The sequence below is a fragment of the Sorex araneus genome, chromosome 1, assembly GCF_027595985.1.
Source record: "Sorex araneus isolate mSorAra2 chromosome 1, mSorAra2.pri, whole genome shotgun sequence".
NCBI classification, from domain to species: Eukaryota; Metazoa; Chordata; class Mammalia; order Eulipotyphla; family Soricidae; genus Sorex; species Sorex araneus.
The window spans coordinates 181841239-181866810 of record NC_073302.1 but is presented as its reverse complement, the minus strand read 5'-3'; the positions used below and the strand labels follow the sequence as shown (position 1 = coordinate 181866810).

Sequence of the window (25572 nt, the reverse complement as noted above, 5' to 3'; positions counted from 1 at the left end):
AATAATCAAAACTGTGTGACACCAAAATGAAGATAGACCTGTAGACCAGAATTTACAGTTCTGAGTTAAACCCAAATTTATGGCCAGCCAATCTATGACAAAGGAGCTAAGTATATGAAGTAGATCAAAGAAAATCTATTCAAAAAATGTGTTGGGAAAAATGCATAGTAACTTACAAAAAATTGAAATTTAACTATGTCTCACACATACTTTCCAAAAGTAAATTTAGGTCCAAAATGTAAATTGAAATTAAATTAGAATCCATAAAATGCATTGGAGAAAATATCAGCAGAACTCAGGAAATTGATCACAGAGGGGATTCCAAGGAGACAACTGCAGTGGAAACAACAAAAACAAATAAATGGGAAGACATCTAATTTAAAAGCTTCTGTACTGTAACTTAAATTCAATAAAAAATAAAATTTCACACTACTGAATCATCATATTCCCGTTGATCATTGAATTTCTCGAGTGGTCTCAGTAACGTCCTAGCCTTGAGATTTTAGAAGCCTCTCTTTATTTGTCCTTCCCAACAATACCACATTGGAGATTCTTTCAGGGTCAGGGGAATGAGACCCATCATTGTTACTGGTTTTGGCATATGAATATGCCATGGGGAGTTTGCGAGGTTCTCCCATGTGGGCAGGAAACTCTCGGTAGCTGGCCAGCCTCTCCCAGAGGGAGAACTAGGCTCTAAGATGACGCACAGCCAAAATGGCCATGTGCTTCCGGGAGCTTGGTTTTACAGTCTCTGGCTGTTGGCTGTTGGTGGGATTACACAGTGCGGGGGGCAGTCCCTGGGTGTGACCACCTAGCTACTGGAAAATGGGGCATCTGGGTAGAAGAGGCCCAGTCCCAATCCAATCAGGCTTGGAGATCTCAGCCCCGGGTTCCACACACCTGGGTTCCTCTGCTGGTTCCTTCATGCGTGAGGCTTGTCCGAATGTATGGAGAGGGGCCTTGAGCTTGACTGTGGTTGGGCTCTGGAGGTCTTCAGCTGCGTGGGCTCTGCTCTTGGCAGGAAGAGAAACTGAAGGTCACCCTCTCAGAGGGGCCCTGGTGAAGATAGCCAGGTGTGGGGGCAAGAGACTCTCTACTAAAAGGGAGAAAAAAAAGTTTTCATAATAGGGCAAAGTAAGGACTAATATCCTAGATCTTTGAAGCACTCATAAAATGGAACAACAAAAATTCCAACTATCCCATTTAATCATGGGGTAAGGGGATGAACAGACCCTTTTGAAAGAGGACATATGGATGCTCAACATGAAGAAGTTCTTATGAGCATTTATGATAGGGAAAATGAAAATTGAACAACAATAAGATATTGCATGCCCATAATGGTGGCCCATATTATGTGGCATGGAAACAACTAGAGAAAGAAACCCTCCTTTACAGTCAGAGAGTATATTCTCTGGTCCAGCTTCTATGAAAAGCAATCACATATCAATTTTTAAAAATATGAATAGAACTCCCATAAGAGTAAGAGTTACCATTGATTCAATCCCTGGAACAAAAAACCTTAATTTAAAAGGATATGTGTTTACTATATTCATTGCTGCACTTAGTGCAATAGCCATGATATAGAAACAACTCAGACCTGAACCACAGATGAATGATTGAGAAGTTGTGGTGTATATACACAATGAAATGTGAGACAGCTCTAAGAAAGAACAAAACCATGCAATTTGCAGCAGCAACATTGATGGTACTATTATGCTGAGTGAAGTCAGCTCGCCAAGAGTCATCCTTGAGCACAGAGCCAGGAGTAATTCCTAAACATAACTGGGTGTGGCCCAAAACAAAAATAGTTATGTCCCTTCAGATTATTTAATAAAGGAACTTTCATAAATTATGTCATAAAATATTCTGTATGATTATACAGATTTCTTGGACTCTTTTTTCCATAAAACCAGACCAACAAAAAATGGAGATTTTAATTTTTCTCTTCTGTTCTATATGCTCTTATTTTCCTTTGATTTTTGCAATAACTAAAACTTATGGTATTATATTGTAAATGCTTTATTCTCAGCTACGGGGAAAAGAGGCATGTGTTTTGTGATTACAAAGTATATCTGCTGAATTTTATAATCATTAATGTGAATATTTCATCAAATTATTTTCTGATTAATTAATATGATCATATGATATTTCTTCTTTGATTTGCCAAGAAGAATTGGCTTTATAAATTTCAAAAATAGTTAAATCTTAATTAATCAAAATAATTTGCTTACTGATCAGCTTACTTGAAAGTCACTAAATTATTTTTGCAATTAATATGGTAAAACTCATTTTGCTTATCTGTATTCTTATTATTTGCAAGCTTATTCTTATGCATGAGTTTGCTTTTTCTTTAAGAATATACTTTTCCTATCAAAAAAATGGGCAGAAGAAATGAACAGAAGTTTCCTCAAAGAAGAAATACAAATGGCCCAAAGGCACATGAAAAAATGCTCCACATCACTAGTCATCAGAGAGATGCAAATCAAAAAAACAATGAGATATCATCTCACACCACAGAGACTGGCACACATTCAAAAGAACAAAAGCAACCAGTGCTGGTGTGGATGTGGGGAAAAAGGGACACTCCTTCACTTTGGTGGGAATGCCGACTGGTGCAGCCTTTCTGGAAAACAATATGGACAAGTCCTTCAAAAACTAGAAATTGAGCTTCCATATGACCCCGCAATACCACTTCTGGGAATATATGCCGAGGATGCAAAAGAGCACAGTAGAAATGACATCTGTACCTGTATATTCATTGCAGCACTATTCACAATAGCCAAAATATGGAAACAACCCGAGTACCCTAAAACATGACTGGTTAAAGAAACTTTGGTACATCTACACAATAGAATACTATGCAGCTGTTAGGAGAGATGAAGTCATGAAATTTGCTTATAAATGGATAGACATGGAGAGTATCATTCTAAGTGAAATGAGTCAGAAAGAGAGGGACAGACATAGAAGGACTGCACTCATTTGTGGAGTACAGAATAACATCACATGAGGCTGACACCCAAGGACAGTAGATACAAGGGCCAGGGGGACTGCCCCATTGGTGGAAGAGTGATTTATGAGCAGACGGGAGAAGGCAGATGGAATAGAGAAGGGATCACTAAGAAAATGATGGCTAGAGGAACCAGTTTGGATGGAAGATGCATGCAGAAAATAGATAATGGACCAAACATGATGACCTCTCAGTGTCTGTGTTGCAAGTTATAATGCCCAAAAGTAGAGAGAGAAAGCGAGTATGGGGAATATTGTCTGCCTTAGAGGCAGGGGGAGGGTGGGCAAGGGGGCCTATACCCGGTATATTGGTGGTAGGGAATGTGCACTGGTGAAGGGATGGGTGTTTGATCATTGTGAGATTGTAACCAAAACATGAAAGCTTGTAACTATCTCATGGTGATTCAACAAAATTAAAAAATAAATAAATAAATAAATAAAATAAAAAGAATATACTTTTCCTTCTTTTTATTTTATTATTGTTATATTTATAATTATTTTCAAGATAGTCTTTATTTATTTCAAACATCTGTGTTAATGATTAGCTGGGGAGAAATTGCTCAATTGAAACAACCAATTCATTCTCTAGCTCCATTTATAACAAAGGGCACAGATTGGTTGTTGAGTTAAAAACAGGAAAGGTAAACTTCTTAATATACAAAAAAGAGCAGCTAAAGCATTATTCTGCATCAACTCTGCAAGCTTGCTTCATACATATTTTAGATAGTTAAATATTATAAATTTCTTTACAAAAGTGTCATGTACCATAACAATGGTGACAAGTAGTCTTTCAAGAATGAACTTCCATTCCTGGAGAACTTCCATGCTAAACAAAACTTAGTGTCAAAGTCGGCTGTTCAAGTGTACTTAAATATTTCCAGAAAGCAGAAAGGAGATAATGTGAAATCATGTAAGTGTTCAGGGATCTCCCACACTCATAAATCATAACTGAAAAACAAAGTCAGCCCTGGGCAAAACTAGAAAGAAGGAAAGAAGTGGGTGTTTTTTACCCCACCACACACATTCTAATTGAGTCTCTCGTTTCTGGCTTTCTCTGCAAAAGCTAATGATATCATTTTTATTTTTAATAGAACAGCAGCCCAACTCAGAGGAGCTATGAATGTTGTGTTACTGACCTGATAAGGCCTGCTTCTGAAGCAGAGACCATTTTCCTACCTTTAGCATTATTTCCTCCGGGACTCTGCAGCTAAAACCACATAGACATGGCTGCTAAATAAGTATTAAACAGAGCAACATTGAAGTGCAATTCCTAACTCTGATGGGTAGAGTGATGCTTTGAAACATATATGAACAACTGCAAGGCCACAAGTAATGTACAATTAAATATATAAATGTTGAAGATATTTTTGAGAAAGGATAATTAATGTAATAAGTTGTATTCTTTTCATCTTTTATCTATATAAGTCCTATTTTTTAACTTTCTTTTTCTTTGGTTTTGTGCCACACCTGGTGGTGCTCAGGCCCTACTCCTGGCTCTGTGTTCACGGAGCATATCCAGCTGACTCAAGGGACCATATGGGGTGTGAGGGATTGAACCAGGACAGCCGTGTGCAAGGCAAGTGCCCTATCCACTACACTATTGCTCAGCCTCATTGAGCTATTAAGGCTTTCAACAGCTTCCATTGTGATGCTTTAGGCATATGATGCTAGTACATCACTCCAGTGCCATTATCTATCCATCACTGGTCCTAGAGCTCTTCCTGTTTGCCCCCTCCCACCACTTTATATGAATGAAATATTTGTTTTTCCATGTCTGATGGAGTCTGCTTAACATGTCACTTTCAAGTTCCATCTAATTATTGAAAAAGGCAAGGTTTCATCTTTCTTTATAAAAGATTAGTGTTCCATTGTATACTACAATTTCTCTATCCATTCATCTGTTGTTGCACCATTAGTTTTTATTAATATATTGATTATTATAAATAGTGCTTCAATGAGCATAGGCATAAGGGCATAAGTCTTCCTTCCTTCCTTCCTTCCTTCCTTCCTTCCTTCCTTCCTTCCTTCCTTCCTTCCTTCCTTCCTTCCTTCCTTCCTTCCTTCCTTCCTTCCTTCCTTCCTTCCTTCCTTCCTTCTTTCCTTTCCTTCTTTCTCTAAGAACACTCAGACTGTATCCTCTCCCTCTCCCTCTTCCAAAGGAAAAGAAAAATGAGCATCAATGGTAAAATAAAGTTTCAAAAGCAACACCTAGAACCTCTTTTCACTCAGGAGAGGAGGCCCTGGCTCCTCTTTGTGATTTGGGGTGTTTTACAATCAGAAACAGTTCTCTAGTAAAAAAACTATAGAATTATTCCTGAAAGTATAGTCTCCTATAGTCACTTTATTTTTAATATTTTCATGTGTTGGGGTGATTTGTGTCATGTCTGTCCAGGTTTAGTGATGACTTTTGACTCTGTTCTTAGGGAGTCTTTCCAGGACTATCTGGGGGATCATGAGGAGCCTGGGATTGATCAGGTGTCAGCATTCAGACCAAGTACTTTAATTTCTATACTATCTCTCTGAGTTTTCAATGCTTTGAAAAATTTCTATAATTTGTCCACAGCCCTGAACTAGAAGAGGGTCTGGCCAGCAGTAAATGTGGATCCCCTGCCGCTTCACCCCTCAGTTATAAACCATTCTCAGGGTGTGAGATGATATCTCATCTTCATTCCAATTTGCATTTGTGTAACAATAAGTGGTGATGAACATTTTCTCATATACAGACTGGCCATCTGGACATCTTATTTGAAGACGTAGTCTCAGATGCAATTCCTTTTTCTATTTGAAACAGGAGAAATACTCCCTTAAGCTTTTGACAGAAAGTGGCTTCTTTAATGCTTATAGACAACGAATGCATAAACAATGAAGGATCATGTAAAAATAAGTACTATTAACTATATAATGTTTATTCCAAAAATAACAGTAGTTATGTCTTTAAATATGTAAGTTTAAAAATTTGTATTTTGCTTCAGGGCTATTATTTAATTTTTTTAAGTGCAATAGTTGTATAACAGACTCAAACAGCTGAACTTTACATAATTTTGAGACAAAATAGGTAAGTTCCAATTTTAATTTTAAATATGTAGTCTGAACTCAGATAAATATTATTTTCCATAATAATATTAACTTAGATACAAAACACCCTATTCTGATATCCAAATTTTACATATAACCTAAACTCTTTCCACTTTCTTTTTTTTTGCTTTTTTTCTTTCACTTTCATATCCACCTTTTACTCAGAGAAATTGTTTTGTTTCTATATTAGATGGCAAGCTTAAACCAGTAAGCTATGTTGATGAATTTTGTATAGCAAAGCAATATATTTTTCCATTTTCTAGTTAAAGGTACATTCGTTTTACAACTTATATCATATGATTATATATTCAGTAAAATGCAAAATTTACTTGTGATCTCTACCTATGTTGTTAAAAAATAATCTACTGAGCCTCCAAAAAGTAGGGTCATTCTGATGGGTGCTTCTTTTTACAATGATAGTAAATAAGATTGTATCTCTTAAATATAAATGCATTTACACAGTTGCAAACTAATTTGTCAGTATAAATTAGTCACTGTCACTGTCACTGTCATCCCGTTACTCATCGATTTGTTCGAGCAGGCACCAGTAACGTCTCCCATTGAGAGACTTATTGTTACTGTTTTTGGCATATCCAATATGACACGGATAGCTTGCCAGGCTTTGTTGTGCGGGCTCAATACTCTCGGTAGCTTGCCGGGCTCTCCGAGAGCGGTGGAGGAATCAAACATGGGGCCGTGTGAAAGGTGAACGCCCTACCGCTGTGCTATCGCTCCAGCCCCGTATAAATTAGTAATAAAAATAAATAAAGAAAAAAGGACAGAAAACAAGACATCTGACACTAGCTTTCCTGAAAACATCACAGATTTTATGTTGACATGCCATCATTTACCAGGCTGAATGTATATCACATTCTGGTTTTTTTGTTTGTTTTTTTTTTTGCTAACTAAATATATTTCCAATAATCTGGAACTTTAGAAATTTGAAGCTTAACTAAAATTAGAAATTAGCTTTAAAAATCCAATACATCTAAAGGAAATGTTAACTTCAAGAGTTTAAATTCAAATCAAAGTACTTAAAGCTAAAACATACCCTTATCACTAAAACTGGATAATTTTCTTCCCACTTTCCTTTTCATCCACTACCTTCCCAAAGGTTAAAATAACATTGTTGAGAGGCAAGAAACATCTCTAGACAGCATTTCTCAATTTAAAAATCTTTTAATAGTCCATAGTAAATTTTAATGTAATAGTAATAAAACAATTTAAAAATTCTGATGACAATGAGATACAGAGACTGTTGAGACAGAAAATGGAACTCTTATAAAATAAAGCAATGGAAATCATTGACTATCTGATGAAATTCCCAAGAAAGTTTGACAAATGGAGAACACAATAGTTTTCTGATTCTTGTAGATGTTCTGTTTCTCATTAAGAAATATGCCTTGGGGTTGGAGAGATAGTACTGCTGGTAGGGGGCACTTGCCTTGCAAGAGTTTGATCTGGGTTCTACCCCTGGAGCCCCAAATGGTCTCCTGATGTGACCAGGGGTAATTCTTGAACATTGTATGTGGCTCAAAAACAAACAAAAACATAACAACAAACATCAAATAAGGCTCTCACATTAGACAAGTAAAAAAATGGTTTTATTTAAAATTAGATTTCTTAATAAACATCTTCAAACCACTGAGATTTTTCTGAGAGAATATGATTTTATCACCTGAAATACTGATTTCCACAGGAACAGATATAGCTTTCTTTATTATTATTATTATTATTATTAAAGCTAGATGACTTTTATATTAATATTATTTTGAAGACAAACATCCCTTTAATTTTTGTTTTACATGTCTAATTATAAACACCTCATAAAATTAAATTTTATCATTCTTTCCGAATTAAAAGTTTAGCTGTTTAGTCATCCATATCTTGACTTCAAGCTACAGACATTTTATAGAGCCAGAGGAAAAAAGACAGAATAGGAATGCCTTTAAGTAACTAAAAATCAGCCTATATTATTGATTATTTTTAATACTTATCAAAGTCTTCTTTCAACTGATATAATGTATTTATATTATGGCATATTTATGTTTTTTGAGGTGTAATATTTATTTATTTATTTATTTATTTATCTATTTATTTTTGCTTTTTGGGTCATACCCAGCAATGCACAGGGGTTACTCCTGGCTCTGCACTCAGGAATTACTCCTGGCGGTGCTCGGGGGACCATATGGGATGCTGGGAATTGAACCCGGGTTGGCCGCATGCAAGGCAAACGCCCTACCCGCTCTGCTATTGCTCCAGCCCCGAGGTGTAATATTTATTAATCCGCCTTAGCAATAGACATAGTAATATCAAGATGTCTAGATTATAGAACATATCAGCATTTTGTTCCTACTTCTTTCAAGACATGAGTTCTTTTCCAAAAGAGGAAACTGGAAACTTTCAAAAAAATGTATTACAACTTACATATAATAACATTCTATTTCACTACAATGATTAAAACCAAGTTTCATGGAAGGTATGTAATGGTGTAAGAAGCAGCCAACTATGAAGCAGGCAGTTACTTGCTTGATGAGTGCCAAATATTCTCCTGCCAAACATACCCTGACTGAGAAAATGATGAGACTTGAAATGCCTCAACTACGTAAAGTCCTATAGTTGTTATCAGGCAAATGATTCATAGAAAATTCTTTTTTTAATTTATTGATTCATTAATTTTGTTTCTGGGCATTTAGTGGTTACTTCTAATTTATCACCCAGATGAAACTCCTGATAGTATCCTAAGGACCATGTGACATCAGGCACAAAATCTAGGGTCCTCCATACACAAGCATGCACTTGGTCTGTTGAACTGTCCCTCCATTCTGGCAATGATTCTTTAAAAGAAATTATGAACTATCAATAGGCAATCGATTTGACAAGTGTATTTGGAACAAAGTCCTATTTGAGCTACATCATCATTTTTCTTATTATTGGATGTGAACAGATATTTTGGGAATATGAAAATAAAATGTAAGGATAAAGCCAATACAGAAATAAAAACATGCTATTTTCCTCTATGTGACTAATCCACTAATTATGCAAGACCCATAAGCTTTTCAACACCAAAAAATATCATTTTCAATTTTTAGGACTTATTTAACAACACTGATTTGCTATCTCTTATAGGGTATACCTCATTATCTTTTAATTTGCATAATCAGAGAATGCTTGATTAAGGAATGAAAGCTTTGAGTATAATGGGTATGCATGCATGATTAGCTGGAGGAGGTGATCTGTAATTATGTGACATATAACTTTTAAACTATATATTTTAAATAAATACAATAAAAGCCTGGGCATTTATTTTTGTAATAAACACAATAAAGTCCAGGGATTTACTTTAATTGCACTCTTGTCATAACTTAGAAAATGGTACGTTTAAAATACCCACAAACATCTTTAATAAAGTCTCTCAGAAAGAAAATAACGTGCTCTAAATATCAACTCTCAAAATCTGGTTATTTGAAGAAATACAGATAGAAACTTGGTTTCCCATGAACTTTTTAAGGATATTATCATCATAATTTACACAAAATTTGGAGTCAATTAACACAGAAGTAACAGTCAATTAAATAAATTCAAATTTAAACCAAAATATAACTACCATCATCATCTTAATATAACTGAATTAGAATTTTTTTAAATGAATTAAATTGTTTTGCCATGTGTTAGTTCTCAACTTCTTAAATTGTGGATCATGACCCCATGTGGTATGTGAATGGGGTGTCTGAAAAATTTGGCAATAGAGAAAGATTCCTGAATGCACATCAACAAGATTTCTTTCAAAATCAACACAAATATGAAGTGTTACTGAAAGTTCTAGTTATCACATGTTGCATTTATTATAACCAACTACTTAAAGTATAATAAAAAGAAAGAATAAAAGGGGATCATGCCTGCAAAATTTTTATGAAATCCTGTCCTAAATGACTAATATTAATTGATATGGATTTGTTCCATTAGGATACATTACATTTATGATAATTTCCCCAGAAAACATTGATGTAGGGTTTGCCATTTTTCTCTTAAACATGCTGCCAAATAAATAAATAAATTGACAACCACTGATAATGATATTTGAATAGATTTTGAGTGATAATACTGAAATGCTTCCACAAAAATTATTCTCAAGAATGTTACCTGTGATTTAAAATTAACAAAAATCTAACAAAAAATTAACAAAATTAAAAATTAACAAAATTTCAAGGACATTTTAAAAATAGTTTAATATATATTTTATGTATTCAAAAATTTATTTTGAGGTGAAAATTACTTAACACATTTAATTCACTTGCCTGTAGCCTCCCATATTATTAGAAGGCATGTAGTACTTAATTTTTAGAAGACCAATATTTTACTGAAGGGAAGGTTGTAGGAAGTTTGTTTTAAATGCCATCTTTATTTCCTACCTTTCAAAAGGGCCTTTATAATTTGCAAAAGTGATAGTGAATTTTAGTAAGGTCATTAACATGATTCTTTGGAATGAATTATTGCCTATGGCTTATGTAAAGCTGGAAGTTTTAAGTGCAAGATCTACAAGGAAAATAAAGGATGGTAAGAATAAAATGTTTTCAATTACCAAATGCAATGTTAACTAGCTTTCTGATCTTTTACATTACTCCAATTCCTTTCTTGCTCAAGAAAAATGATTATATAATAAGCATTGAGCCAAGAGAAAAAAATGTTATATATATATACATATATATATACATATATATATATATATGTACTGTTGTAGCACTGTTGTTTCATTGTTTATTGATTTGCTTGAGTGGGTACCTGTAATGACTCCATTGTGAAACTTGCTGTTAGTGTTCTTGGCATATCGAATACACCATGGGTAACTTGCCAGCCTCTGCCGTGCAGGCAGGATACTCTCAGTGGGTAGCTTGCTGGGCTCTCGGAGAAGGGTGGAGAAATCAAACTGGGTCAGCTGCATGCAAGACAAATGCCCTACCGACTGTGCTATCATTCCAGTCCATGTGTATATATAACATATAAATATAACACATATCAATGCTATGAATATACATAATATTTATATATAGCACATATATAATGTATAACATATACATACAAATGTTATAGATATATGAATATATGCATATATATCTTTTTTCTTGTTCACTGCTTGTTTATATATATGTTTACATATATAGATATAGATATATATTTGTGTATGTGTTTCTGCGTGTGTGTTTGGGAGCATTTCCAAGCAGTGATTAAGTAGATAGGAGTGTCTCCCAATTTGAATCTTCCAGGGCTGCATCCAGCAATGAGGATCTGGAGCCATTGATGTTGGGATCAAAACAGGACTATGCATATAGTAGTTAGTGTAGGGTTAGGTGTATATACATGTCACCTAACCCTACACTAACTCTCCAACCTAACTTAATAGTTATTATGACTGTTGGGTGACTTTCATCTAGTCAGGAACTGTGGAAAATCCCCTTCATACATGGAAATATTTAATCCTGCTGTCATTTATATGTGGTTATTTCTTTCATTCTTGTAAGAAGATAATAGTTTTTTGTGAAAAACACTATAGTCATGCAGCTCATTTTCTTTGAGAGATAAAATACTCTTGTCTGGAAGACTCAAATATTTGTGCTTTAACCTTAATTTCTGGGGACACTCTTGGATGATTCTATACTACTAAAATTATTTTAATAAAATAAACATGTAAAAGATTTATTACATAGATACTTGTTTAGTTTGCTTTTCTATAAAGCAAATATGATGTTTATAAAGATGACTATCTTTAATCCTCCAATACCAAGCAACAAGCATACACAAAAATAACATCAGATAAATTTAGATGAATTACTTAAACTAGCTACCTGAAAATTTTAAATTGAAATCATTTTATTGTTGTTGTCAGCATAGTGACTGTAAATATTTCAGCAAATATGTGAATCCTAGCTTTTTAAAAATGGTTTTTAAAGTTTCGTGGAACATTATTGCTAATAAATCTCAAGTTATTTAAAGGACTGATAACTTAAGACACAGGCAAAAGTATAATTAAATTGTCCCTATTGTTTGGATATGAAAAATAGCTATTGAAAATTAAATCATTACCTGTTATGACCATATGCTGCACAAGATATCCCTGTCGATGTCAATAGGAGTTCCACTGAGTTAGTGTACGACATATGGACGTGGCATTTTGTTAATTAAAAACAATGTTTTGCTTCATTGATATGTGTTCTGGAGAAGGGTTCCCAGAGCATAGCGCTAAGATGCTGAGCTCACAGTTTTAGAAGATCAGTGGTTACAGAGTTCAGTGTCAGATTTCCCCACAGATAGAAAGATTGTGTTGCTCACCCTGTGACATTAGCATACAGACATTCCATTTCTAAATTTATAGAAGATTAATGAAAATTGCTGCGTGAGACAACTAGAATGAACTAACTTTCCAATCTAATATTGAATATTAAACTGTAAAATTTAGAGATGAAGACTAAACATGTATTTGTAGGACACATTTTGATCTTTTAAAGTATAAGTAGGATTCCTTGTAACATATTTAATGAAAAAAGTAATAGTCTATGTTTCTACAGACTTCTACTGTAATAAAATTCTTTATATTTCTCACATAGATAACTAAATCAGTTCTATAAGAGTTTATTTGTTTGTAGAAAGACAATGAGAGATTTTTGACTTGCTTCAGTCACTGAAATATGGTAAGAGGGGCTATATTCCTGTATGAAATCTGAATTTAACAGCTTTAGCTGATTTTCATTTGTTTGTTACTTTTAGTTTATTATTTGGATATCAGATCAGTTTCAGAGGTCCCAACTTCAATTTCCCTCTCTCATTTCTCATTTTCTTTTTCCTCCCTTGATTTCTTTCCTTCTGTCCTTCTCCTCCCTATATTGTAAGATGAGGGGATGATCTAAGCACCCCCCTGTCTTCATTACATTTCCTCAACCAGTGATTCTATATACCACAGATAAGTGAGAGTATCCTGTGTTTGTCCTCTTTCTTCTGGCTTATGTTACACAGCATGACATCTTCTAGTTCCATTTACTTTCAGCAAATTGCATGATTTCATTTTTCCTTGAGGTAGTATAGTATTCCATTATTCCATTTCACATCTTTGAAATCCATGTATTTGTGGTTGGACATATAGTTGATTCCATACCTCTTTAGCTATTATGCAAAGCAATGCAACGAATAAAGGTGTGCATATTCCTTTAGAATGATTTTCCTTTGTCCTGGGGATAAATATCCACAAATAGAATTACTGGTTCATACATCTCAATTCTAAAAATGGGAGATATAAACAGAGAGTTCTCAGAGGAAGACTGGCAGATGGCTAATAGGCACATTATAAAAAAATGCTCAATATCATTTATTAATAGGGAATTCCACATTAAGACAACAGTGAGATATCATGTCACACCAATGAGAATGGCACATATTAGAAATACTGAAAACAATTTGTTTGGGTAGTGTATGGTGAAAAAAAGAAACCCGTATACACTGCTGGTGGGAAGTTTGTCTGTTTTTTAAAATTATTTCAAGGTTTAAGTCACCTCCCTGCATGCAGCTGGTCTCAGTTCAATCCCTGATACTGCGTTTGCTCCCCTGATCACCACCAGAAGTAACACTTGATACAGAGCCAGGAGTACCCCCTCAAGACTACCAGGTGTGGCCTAACCTCACCACTTCATGCCTGAACATATGAATAAATTAGAATCTTGGTAGACAACAAGAAAATAGTAAGAAGTGTTCTCAGTAAACTTAGAAACTCAAGTTTCCTTTCATTTTGAAGCATCTTCTTTTTCACAATTTTGAATGCTAACTAATCAATCATTCCATTTACAACCTTGTTTTTCTAGGGTGATATCCTCGGGCACCTGCATTGTGCCTTCAGCCTCATTGGCTGAGAATTGCCATAGGGGCCCAGGCTTCCTGAAGAATTGCTTAACAACTCACACCCTACCTCCAACAAAAGGGAACTTACTGAACTGGTGGGTTCATGAGAATTATATAAATTTGTGTACAAAACTCAAAAGGATAAGAAATTAAAGTTTATTGTACAGAAAGTCGGAGGTACTGCATGGCCACATATGTGGCTGCGTGCTCCACAGGAGCTATAGGACTGGGCTGATTCTTTGTCTTGGCACCTCTGAGACTTGAAGTGAAGCTTTGATGCTGGGCCCTGTATATACTGGAGGCTGTGGGCTGGGGGAAGGAGAAAGGTGGGTCTTCTGGAACCTAGCAGGGTGGGGACGCAGCCTGGCCCCTTACTGAGAAGGCTCCAGTCTTCAGCCTGAAGACCCTTTATTTCAAGGACTAGAGGTTCCACTACTTGTGTCTTCCAAGATTCTAATTTATTTACATGTTCAGGCATGAAGTGGTAAGGTTAGGCCACACCTGGTAGTCTTGAGGGGTACTCCTGGTTCTGTTTCAAGTGTCTATTTCAAGTCCCTTGGTGGTGATCAGGGGAGCAAAAGCAGTACCAGGGATTGAACCGAAACCAGCTCCATGCAGGGAGGTGACTTAAACCCTCAGATAATTCTCCAGTCCTTCAAACTATTCTTCATTTTAGGAGTTAGCCCTGTGATTGATGTCAGAAACAGTACTTAACAGATTGATTATCTACTTTACTTATTTTATTTGAATGAACTAATGGAGTGTGATATTTTCTATCAAAATTCTGAGTTAATACATTCTATTTTAGTTTGAATTGTGAATGACCAGCTACAATTTTTTTTATGAACTAGAATGAAACACCTAGATGACATTATGATTTCTGTAATAAGATGTATCTAAGTGCAAATCATTAATAAATATTAAAATTTTTAAATCGAAATACTCTTGTGTGTGGAGGGTTGTATTTATGTTCTTAAGTGAAATTTTACAACAATATTATGATGTATGAAATATTCTTATTTATTGTGACTTAAAATTTTCTGCCTTTAGGAAATAGGTTCAAATAGACGGGTCCATGGTTCTCCCCGGTGTTCTGGCCTCTCCTCTTAACCTGTGAATGAAGCGTTGGTCCTCTCACGATGCGGGCACAGGGTACCGCCTGAGTCCTCTCCCTGGCCATCGACACTCCCCGGTGCGGTGTCCATGGCCTGGCCGGCCATATGTTGATCACTACCCACTATTCGAGCTCCTAGTCTAAAGTCTCACCGCTGGGCCTCAGTGGGACTTCGCCCATTTACCTTCCTCTCCAGCCACGTCCTGCTGGCCGGGCCCAGCCTGGACCCCACAGTTCCTGTTGCCCAACTTTCCTGGGCTCCAGCACATGGGAGGGGGTCCTGAGCGGGCGCCCCCACCCCATCCTAAGTCTGGGCACGTGCGAATGTGCAGGTGCCTTTGCGTTCAGGGTGAGGTTCCAAATGACCGAGGACAATCTCTTGGACATCCGCTTTCTCACCCCCGCTGACTCACACCACCTGCGTCTGGCCTTCCCGAGCAGAGAAACGCCTTGGAGAGAGAGTGGAGTTTCAAGTGCTCAGATGACTGTAGGACGAGGCAGTAAACATGTTTCCACCTTTGTGATCAAGCAAGTGTAGCCCGCGGGGCCCACCGAGGCCTGCTGAGAGTCCGCACTGGTCCACTCAGCTCCCAGCACCTACTCTGCGCAAGTAACCACATCCCACCAGGCCTGAGCAAGCTGAGCCTGAAGTCCACTTATTCTGTGCACTGCAGGATGGGTCCCTGCCACTGAGCTCTTAGGAACAGAGACACAGGCTGAAGAGAGGAACTGATCTTTGCAAAAAAGGAAAATCTCTGCTAAACTTGGGAAGGGCATTCCAAGTCCCCCACCTTGCCTTGCCCAAACGAACTTTAGGAGGAGTTGAAATAGCAAAGAAAAATAATTACCGAAAGAAATTCAGAGGGGCCAGAGCGATAGTACAGTGGATAGGGCATTTGCCTTGCATGCAGCAAACCTGGGTTTGATTCCCAGCATCCCAGATGGTCTTCTGAGCACCTCCAGGAATGATTCCTGAGTGCGAAGCCAGGACTAACACCTAGACATCACTGGGTGTGACCCAAAAAGCAAAAAAAGAAAAGAAAAGAAGAGAAATTTAGAGACTGTGTGTGTGTTGTGTGTGTAAGGGTGTGTGGAGTGTTTGTATGAGGGGTTTGGGGGAGAGAGAAAGAAATGAGAGAGACATAGACGGAGACTGACAGAGACAGAGACAGAGAGAGAGAGATGCTTCCAAGAGAGAAGAGAGGCTTCTCTGGCTTAGAAAACAAAGTATGGCTTGGGGAGAAGGTCCTGTACAATTTCTCCAAATTCTATTTGCCTGGAGTTCCCTGTGTACATGAAAGTTAATCTAAGCATCGGTAAAGGTAAAGCCTTGCATGCTTGATGGTTCTTTCATTTTCTTGCATGACCTTTGGATTCTCCGATATCTGATCCTTTTCTGGGTGGGCCCTCAGTCTTGCCATCTCCAAAGAGCTCAGGATTTGCATCTCAAGTGTCTTCACAAGGCTGCATCTCAAGTCTACTCCAGGGTTGAAAATATGTTTTATTGGTTCCCAAAAATTTATTACCAGGCTCCCATATATATCTGCATGTCCAGCTGCAGAAACTTCCCTGGGTACTTAATTCAGTGAACCAGAAAGAGCAATGTGAAAGCAATATGTGAAGATTTTAGGTGCATGTCCCTGCAGTGACCCAGGTAAGAAAATAATGCTGGATCACAGAAGCAATGGCAGAAGCGGACAATGGAATGAGAGAAGAGGAGAGGGGAGGAAAGAAGAGGAGAAGGAAGGAAAGTAAATGAGAACAAAGAATAAGAAGACGGGGAGTGGAGCAGAGTGGCACGCAAAAGCACAAAGGGAGAGAACACACATGTCAAGGAAATTCAATGGGAGAAGAGTTTGAAAATGTTACTCTCAAGTAGACATTTTCCAGACATCTTATGCACTAAATATAATGTTTACCAAATTCTGGTCAGTGAAGTCATCCTTAATTCAAGAAATTCAAGAATTTCTGTAAGATTTTCTGCTGGATTGTTTGGGAGCTCCATCTTGCCCCAGGCTTCCTCTTGGCTCTGGGCTGAGGGATCACTGAGTGCTTAGCTAACCTCTGTGCTCTCTCTCTGGCAGTTGGCACATTTTCATAATATCATAATTTGCATCCCACCTGAAGTCTGCCTTAGAAATAATAGATCAAGAAAATTTGTTTCTTTTCTATAACTTCTCCAAATTTGTCACTAAGAAACAATTGTATTTGTCCTCTCTGTGCTAAATTGAGATTCCAAATCCTGTCAGAATACCTCCTCAGCATCCTATTAGCATAGCATTGACCCCCTTTCAGGGTTCGAGCTGAAAATAAACTCTCCTTGCTCCCTTATCTCCATCCCGAATAGAAGAAGGAAAATTGCTAATCTTTCAACACAATTAGGTATAGAAAAAAGATCAAGTCTTTTCTCTAAAAGAGCCAGCTACTTTCTTCCAGAAAATTTATCTTTAAAGGCTATCAGGAGCTGTCTTAGTGTCTATCCCCAAATATAAGCATTGGAAGCCTCTCTTGGCCTTCTTGAAGAGACATCAATGGACTGGTCTGACAAAAGGATACATTGTGAAAAACATCACTGATCTAAGCACAATTATCCTGAATTAAGAGAAGATAAAATACAGCCCTGAACCTGTGTTCAGTGCTATGTACTTTATTTTCACTGAAGATTAATCAGGGTCACCGCAATGTACATCCGAATGCCTCACTGCTTAAACTCAAGAGGCTTGTGTAACTTAATGTGGGACTTGCAAAAATGTTTTAAAGTGTGTTATTTATCATCAGTATGTTTGTTGGCATACCTACTTAATTCTATCATTTTAATTGATTGAGGTGCTGTGATTTACAGTACTGTTAATGATGGTTTTCTGTGTACACAATTCAAGCACCTCACCATCATCAGTGTCCCAACACCACTCCCTCAGGGGTCTAAAGCCCCATCCATAGCCCGTCACCTCAAATTCATTCTGTGGATCAGTCCACATATTGTGTTTTTTTTTTGGCCCTTTGTTGCCACTTTGATGTGTATCTCTAAATTCCACATATAAAAGATTTCACTCTGTATCTATGTCTTTCCTTCCATCTAACGTCATTCAGCATGATATCCATGTTGAGGCAAATTGTAGAATTCTGTTCTATCTTAGAGCTGCATAGTATTCCATTCTGCGTATATGTCACAACTTCTTGGTTTAGTCATCTGTAATTAGGCAGTTGAGTTATTTTCATATCTTGATTATTATACTAACACTACAATGAACCCAGGTGTGCCTATGTTCTTTCAAATTCATATTTTTGTGTTGTTGGGTTAGTACCAAGGAATGATACTTCTGAGTCATATGGAGTTACATTTCTTTTCATTTGAGGATATTCATTTAGCTTATCATAGAGACTGAAGCAGACAGCATTCCCAACAGTCGCCGATGAGGGTGCTTATCTCCCCCAACCCTACCAGCAGTGATTCTTTACAGAATTTTTGATATATGGTGTAACTTTATATATCTGAGTTCACATACAAATTTCTTTGGTTCTTTTGGAAAAGCTGAAAAAAATTTTTCAAGAAAAGTTTTGGCCAAGGCTAGTGTTAGAACTCAAACTAATTGATTTTTGAATTTGGACCCCATACTTCTATTCAATGCCCTTCTATTCTTGCCCGACTACAAATAGGAGTAATAATAGAATTGTTCAAGGTAGATGCAAAGCCAGCCAGGTCATCTTTCTCAAGGCACAGTGTCACAAAAGTATCAGGACACACAGCTGAACCTGATGGGAGAGCAGTCAAAGAAAGAGTTTATTTCTTGGCAACCTTGCAATTGACTCTTCTAGACAGAGAGCCAGGAGGTCAGAAGTAAAGAAGTAGAACACCACCAATGGCAATACAAATGTGTGGGGGAGGCTCTCCATTAGCCTTAAGACTGAAGAAGCAGCGGAGTGTGTTCTTGAGTGGGTATGTGCAGTATTTCCCAAGTGCTGACAAGATTTAGGAAAGTGGCAGGGTCTTGGGAATCAGGGAGGTCTTTGGTTCTTGTACCGCTATGGGAGCTTTAGAGAACTAGGAGAGTGACCTTGGTATTGTGTAGCTTTGCTTCCTTTCTTTGTGGGAGGAACACGGAGCTGCTTCTACTGGAACTTCTGCAGCTGCTGCTAACTGAAGACTGTTATTCAAGGGTAGATCTGTTCTAGTTTCTGAAAATATATGTGAGGAGTGGGGGTGTCCATGAGAACTATGGGATGCCATCAACCCTTGGGCTAGAGCGAAAGAAAAATAATAATAATAAGGGCTGGAGAGATAGCACAGCGGGTAGGGCGTTTGCCTTGCACGCGGCCGACCCGGGTTCAAATCCCAGCATCCCATATGGTCCCCTGAGCACGGCCAGGGGTAATTCCTGAGTGCAGAGCCAGGAATAACCCCTGTGCATCGCCAGGTGAGACCCAAAAAAAAAAAAAAAAGCAAAAAAAAAAAAAAGAAAAATAATAATAATAATAATAATAATAATAATAATAATAATAATGCAGTGGGAATATGCACTTCTGGAAAGGACCAACAAGTGCACAAGTGGTAAAGAGGGCAGATCTCACAGCCTGAAATTGGTGGCCAGATATGACTTGTGCTGAACAAGACTCCATAGTTCTGGGTGAATTGGGAAACCTTATGTGGGCTTGCTCCTGTGACCGACGCCAAAGCTCTGGCAAATCAGAGCAAGGTTACTGAAGCCATGATGAACAAAGGGCACATTTAAAAAATGGGCAGACCTGGGCATTAGACAAAACAGTGGTACCTGTGTATGGACTTTAATAAGCCAGGGTTGACCCAGTTTTAACACTGAAAGTCTCTGGGTACACATGTGTACCAAATTAAGCATGACTGGATGGCAAAGAGGAGTACACAGTCACAAGTATGCAGTGACCAGTCTTGGCTTAGTATGAAGACTTCTAAAACAATATGGATAGCAGGTTTGCTTCAAATTATAGATAGTCTGTGCAATAGAGACCAGTGATTTGAGCTTGTAAGTTCTCAGGAGTACCTGAATGCCAAGATTTTTTTTTCAATTTTGGGCCACACCAAGCCATGTTCAGGGTTTCCTGACTCTGAATTCAGAAATTATGGGCCACACCAAGCGGTGCTCAGGGGATCATATGGGATGCTGAGAATTGAACTCGGGTTGGCTGTGTGCAAGGCAAATGCCCTACACACTGTACTATCTCTCCAGCCCCTGAGTGCCAAGTTTGAGCACACTCAGTTGCCGCCCTGCTGTGACTATCTGTGATGTGAATCAAGAATAGTGGTTGGATTGAGTCTGAGTCACGGTGTGTTCATTGTATATTTAACCAGAAGCACAGCAGGCAGTGAATTCACCCTTGTGCATTAGTCATACATGTTATACTCTGAGTCTTCTAACTTCTGCTTATTTACTGGGAGTTAATGTGGACTGGAAGCGAATGGTTGTTAATTTGCTAGGCATAAGTATCTAGAAGTAAGTCAAAGACAGTGGTGGAAGGTCTTTGGAACTTTCCTCTTGCAGAGGTTGTGGAGAGGTTGGATTGGTGTCAACCAAGAATTTCTACTCAAATATATTATCTAAACTTCTCAAGCTCTTCCCCCCAAATTAAAAGTGTGAATTCCTTGCAACTGGAGAGACAGTATAGTGGGTAGAACACTTGCCTTATATGTGGCCAGTGCAAGTTTGATGCCTAGTATTTCATATGATCTCCTGAGCAGCTCTAGGAGTGATCCATGAGCACAGAGACAGAAGGAAGCCCTGAGCACTACTGTGTATGGCTCAAAAAAACAAACAAAAAAGAAAAGTGGTAATTCTTTTAATTTCTTTGAGAAAAATATCACCTGAGAGCAAAACCAGAAATCGCTTGTCACTTGTATCACTTGTCATCTCGTTGATCTCCGATTTCCTCAAGCAGGTGCCAGTAACATCTCCATTTGTCCCTGTCACAAGCTAGTGTACCCAATGGTATCTGCTCACTCCAGGAAGACGAAGAGCATCAAATTGTTCATTCACGGTTTTGACAAAGAAGTCTGATCATCTCATTGGTGGGCAGCTACACGATCTTTTGGCGTCCCATGGAATCAAGTTGGTACAGCAGTTGTCGCTGAATCGCATTACGTGTCTGGCCCATCTGATTTTTGATGCCTTGGCAAACAAAACAGCATCCCTGATTGTTGATCGTTGACAGAGGTTGGAACTCTGGATTCGTTTTCTCACTTGAGTGAAATGTGATAATCCTAACATGGCTCTTTCGATTCCTCTTTGGGATACCCAAATAGTGTACTCATCCTGTTATCGTAGCCCCAGGTCTCTGAGGCGTAGGTTAGTGCAGAGAGAATGGTGGAGTCAAAAAGATGTGCCCAGAACCGGAGGTTCTTCATCCTCTTAACCAATTCTTCAACGCTCTTGAAGGCATTCCACACTGCTCTCTTCCTCCTGCGCAGTTCTGGTGCTAAGTCGTTCCTCATGTTGAGTTCTCGACCCAGGTACCTATAGCTGCTGAATTCAGAGATGTTCATTCTGTTGAGAGCAAATGGAACATCAGGGACTAGTTCATTTTTTATAAACATTGTTTTCTTGAATTCAGCTGCAGTTCGACCTTTCCACTCTCACGGTCTAAGTCAGCCAGCATTTGCACCACTTGGCTAATGTTTGGCTTTATGAGAATGATGTCATCAGCGAAGCGGAGGTGGTGTAGTTGCCCACTGTCTATCTTCACTCCCATTCCTTCCCATTCCAGTTGTCACATGATGTTCTCGAGGGTGGCACTGAAGAGCTTCAGTGAAATGGTATCATTCTGCCAAATTCCTCTCTTTACATCAATGATCACTTCCTCGTAGAATGGTGAGATCCTGGTGGTGAATTTGTAATACAGCTTGCGGAGGATCTTAATGTACTGAGTTTGAATACCCTGTTTGGCTAGGGCTTTTATGACCACTTCAGTCTCAACAGAATCGAAGGCCTTTAAATCGATGAATGTTAGACAGAGTGACATCTTGACTCTCGAGAAACTTCAATGAGTTTGATCACTGTGTGGATATGGTTGACCGTGCTGAATATTTTTCAGAACCCGGCTTGCTTGCATGGTTGTCCTTCATCTAGTGTTCTGCATATTCTATTCAGGATGACTCGAGTGAACAACTTGTAGATGATAGATAACAGACAGATCGGGCGATAGTTGCCAATGTCGTGGATGTCCCCTTCTTGTACAACAGAACAGTTCTGCTGGTTTTCCACTGGGACAGAACCTTGCATTCATACAGGTAGCATGTGAAGAGCCGAGCCAGTGTATTGATGAGTACTGGTGGCAGATTCTTCTGGTGTTCAGTTCTGACCTTGTCTGGACCGGTTGCTGCACACATCTTTACCGACGAAATGGCATGTTGGATTTCTGAAGGGAAGACGTTGGGAACGACATATCCATCTTGCAGAATTTGGTATGTGGGCAGGTGGACTTGGCTGTTGAAGAGATCTGAGTAGAAGTCGTGAATAATCCTCTCCATTTCCCTTCTGGAAAATGTGATAGATCCAGGAAGTCGAAGGGCAGTCATCTTGGTTTTATAGTTGCCGAAGGACAGGCGAGGTTGTGAATACTATTCCCTGCTTCTGCTGCATCAGCCAACACTGCTGCTCTTCTCTCTTTAATATCTTCCTTTATTGCTTCTCTGCACAGCTTTGTAAGCTCGGACATTAGCTTGTGGTTGCCTGAGGCTTGTGCCAAACCACGTTGGTGAATGAGCTTGAGAATGTCCAAAGACAGGCGTCTGTTTGTGGCTTTCCCACTCTCAGCACTATTCACACAATCATGGAGGTGCTGAACCAGTCTATTGTATTCCTTATTGATGTTGTCAAGGACAGCATCTTCCCACATTGTCGCAATAGTGCCAAAGAGCTCCCAGCTGGTGGTCATTCTGGGAGTTCTCTTCTTAAACTTAAACTTTGCAGTCCTTGCTCCCCGCTCTGTGAAGTAGAATTTTGCACAAAGGAGATGGTGGTGCGATCGCATTTGGAATTTTGGGACAACAGTGACATCAGTCAGGCAAAATCTTCGATTGAATATGATGTGGTCAATTTCATTGTGGAACTGTCCACTGGGAGACACCCATGTCCAACGTTTAGATGGGGCCTTCTGGAACCTTGAGTTACCAGGGATGGTCTTGGTCGACATGATGAACTCAGACAGTGTCCACTACAGAACTCCACTACCCAGCCACCGCCATGCTGCAGGCTGCTTCCTGGAAATGTGGCCGAACTTCATGCATGAGTGAAGCCCACAAAACCAGGTAAAACCGAACTTTGCAACCCTGTACTTCAGGCTCAACGAGACCTGGAAACTCCTACAATTTCCAGCCCCCCGCCCCAGGGATCAAACCCAGACCACCCACCCTACTGGAGCCAGATAAATACCTCACTGGCAGACCTCCCCTACCTCCACTACCCAGCCACAACCACACTCCAGGCTGCTTTCCAGAAACAGCATAGGACACTTAATACCCATTTTCCATAATTTTTGCACCATATTTGATGGGCTTTAAATGTGGTATGAACTGTGGGAACACCTTTAAGGGCAATTGGAGGCCGCCCAAAAAGCCTCCATCCATCTCAACGAGCCCGGCAAGCTACCGAGAGTACCCCGCATGCACGGCAGAGCCTGACAAGCTAGCTGTGGCATATATTCGATATGCCCAAAACAGTAACAACAATGGGCCTCATTTGCCTAACACCGAAAGAGCCCCCAATACAGCAGTGTTAAGAAGGATAAGCAAGGAGAGGCTGATAAAATCTCAGGGACAAACAAGACTGCCCAAAAGAAGAAAGACTAAAATGACTGTCTACTTTCAACGCACGTACACTGGCATCAAAGCATCCATCGAGGACCTGATGGTGCAAGTGCAGAAGATCAGGTACAACATCATTGGTCTTACCTAAACGAGAAGCCATTAATCACTTCATGCCATTTTCGACACTGGAGAAGAACTGTTTCTCTTCACATGTGACAACAGAGGCGTCAGTGGCGTCGGTGTCCTTGTCAACACGAAGTTGGCCATGAGCATTGATTCATTCGAATGTCTAACAACCTGAATCGGACTATTATGCTTGAATAGATGTGGCTCACTGCCAGCAGTTTCTATCTTCATCGTCTATGCACCAACATCCAACTATGATGAAGAAGAAATTGAGAAGTTCTACATGGAGCTGGAAAAGTTCTATGAAGGAGACCATACCTTCTACAAGATCATTTTTGGTGATTTTTATGCCAAGATAGGACCAAGAAGGTCCCGAAGAACTTCACATTGGGTCCTATGGCCTAAAATGGAACAAACAGGGTGAAAACCAGAAATATCACAGAAAAATAAACCTACAAATTAAAACCAAAACTCATAATCTTATTATTAAAATGTGAAGCAAAAATGTTCTCCCAAGAAATCATAGATGCTATATGAAAACAATCAAAATATGTACATCATCACTATTAAGGAAATCCAAACAAAATAAGAATGGAACATCACTGAACCTAAGTGAGAACGGCATATCAAAAAGTCTAATAGCAACAGATGCTAATAGAAAGTAGAGTAACTCCCTTCCACAGTGCATTGAAATATATTTGCTTCAGTTTCCATAAACAATGGCCCATGGAAAAGTCACAATAAAGTAAAATTAGAACAACCATTTTATCTGCTCTAGGCATATACTCCTAGAACACAAAATTCAAAGAGATGTATACAGACGGAGATATATTGCAGCACTATTTACAAAAAACATTGTCTGGAAATAATTCATATGCCCATAGACAGATGAGTGTAAAAAGAAGTGCCCTATATACACAATGATACTTAGCTAAAGGAAAAGATGAAATCTTGCTATTTGCTAAAATGTGGATAGGACGAGGGGGTTGTGCAAAGGGAAACAGGTCAAAGTGGAAAATAAATAATCAATAATCTCAATTAACATGCAACAATAAAAGAAGAAAGAAAATAAGAATAGCATATCATAAATCAATTTATAGAATGTTACCAAAATTGAAATTTTTGATCCAGGACACTTTGGAGGGTGAAAGTTGAAATAGTACAATGGTCATTATTACAAGAATAATCAAAAATTATTTCTTAGTCAGGTGTGGTGACTTTGTTCTTAGACACACAATTGTTACCCACAAAAATTAACCGCAAAAATATGCAATTAAAAGTAATCCTACCATGATTGTAATGTACTATTATTCATTTGTCTCTGGTAGTTTTGTAGTTATCATTGCAACATTGGTTTCCGAGACACAAGTAATCTTTACAAAGAGCTTTATCAAAGAATGTTTGTTTTAAATTTATATAAAATTAAAAATTTTTGTCTGCCTGTGAGTTATAAAACCCTTTAAGACAATACTTGTCTAACAAAGTTTTCATTGATTAGAAAAATAGCTTACTAAATAAGATGTGAAATACAAATTCTTTTGTCTCTGCTCTTCTCATAATGTTTTAAGCTACACATCTGAAATAGATCTGGTAA

General features: G+C 38.3%; 1 non-coding gene across 1 annotated transcript; it reads right to left on the bottom strand.

The window, feature by feature from the left end:
- Positions 1–5125: 5125 nt before the first annotated feature.
- Positions 5126–5336, bottom strand: LOC129401177 (small nucleolar RNA U3). The gene has a single exon (XR_008628130.1). It is a non-coding gene; the product is annotated as a small nucleolar RNA U3 (small nucleolar RNA).
- Positions 5337–25572: the final 20236 nt, after the last annotated feature.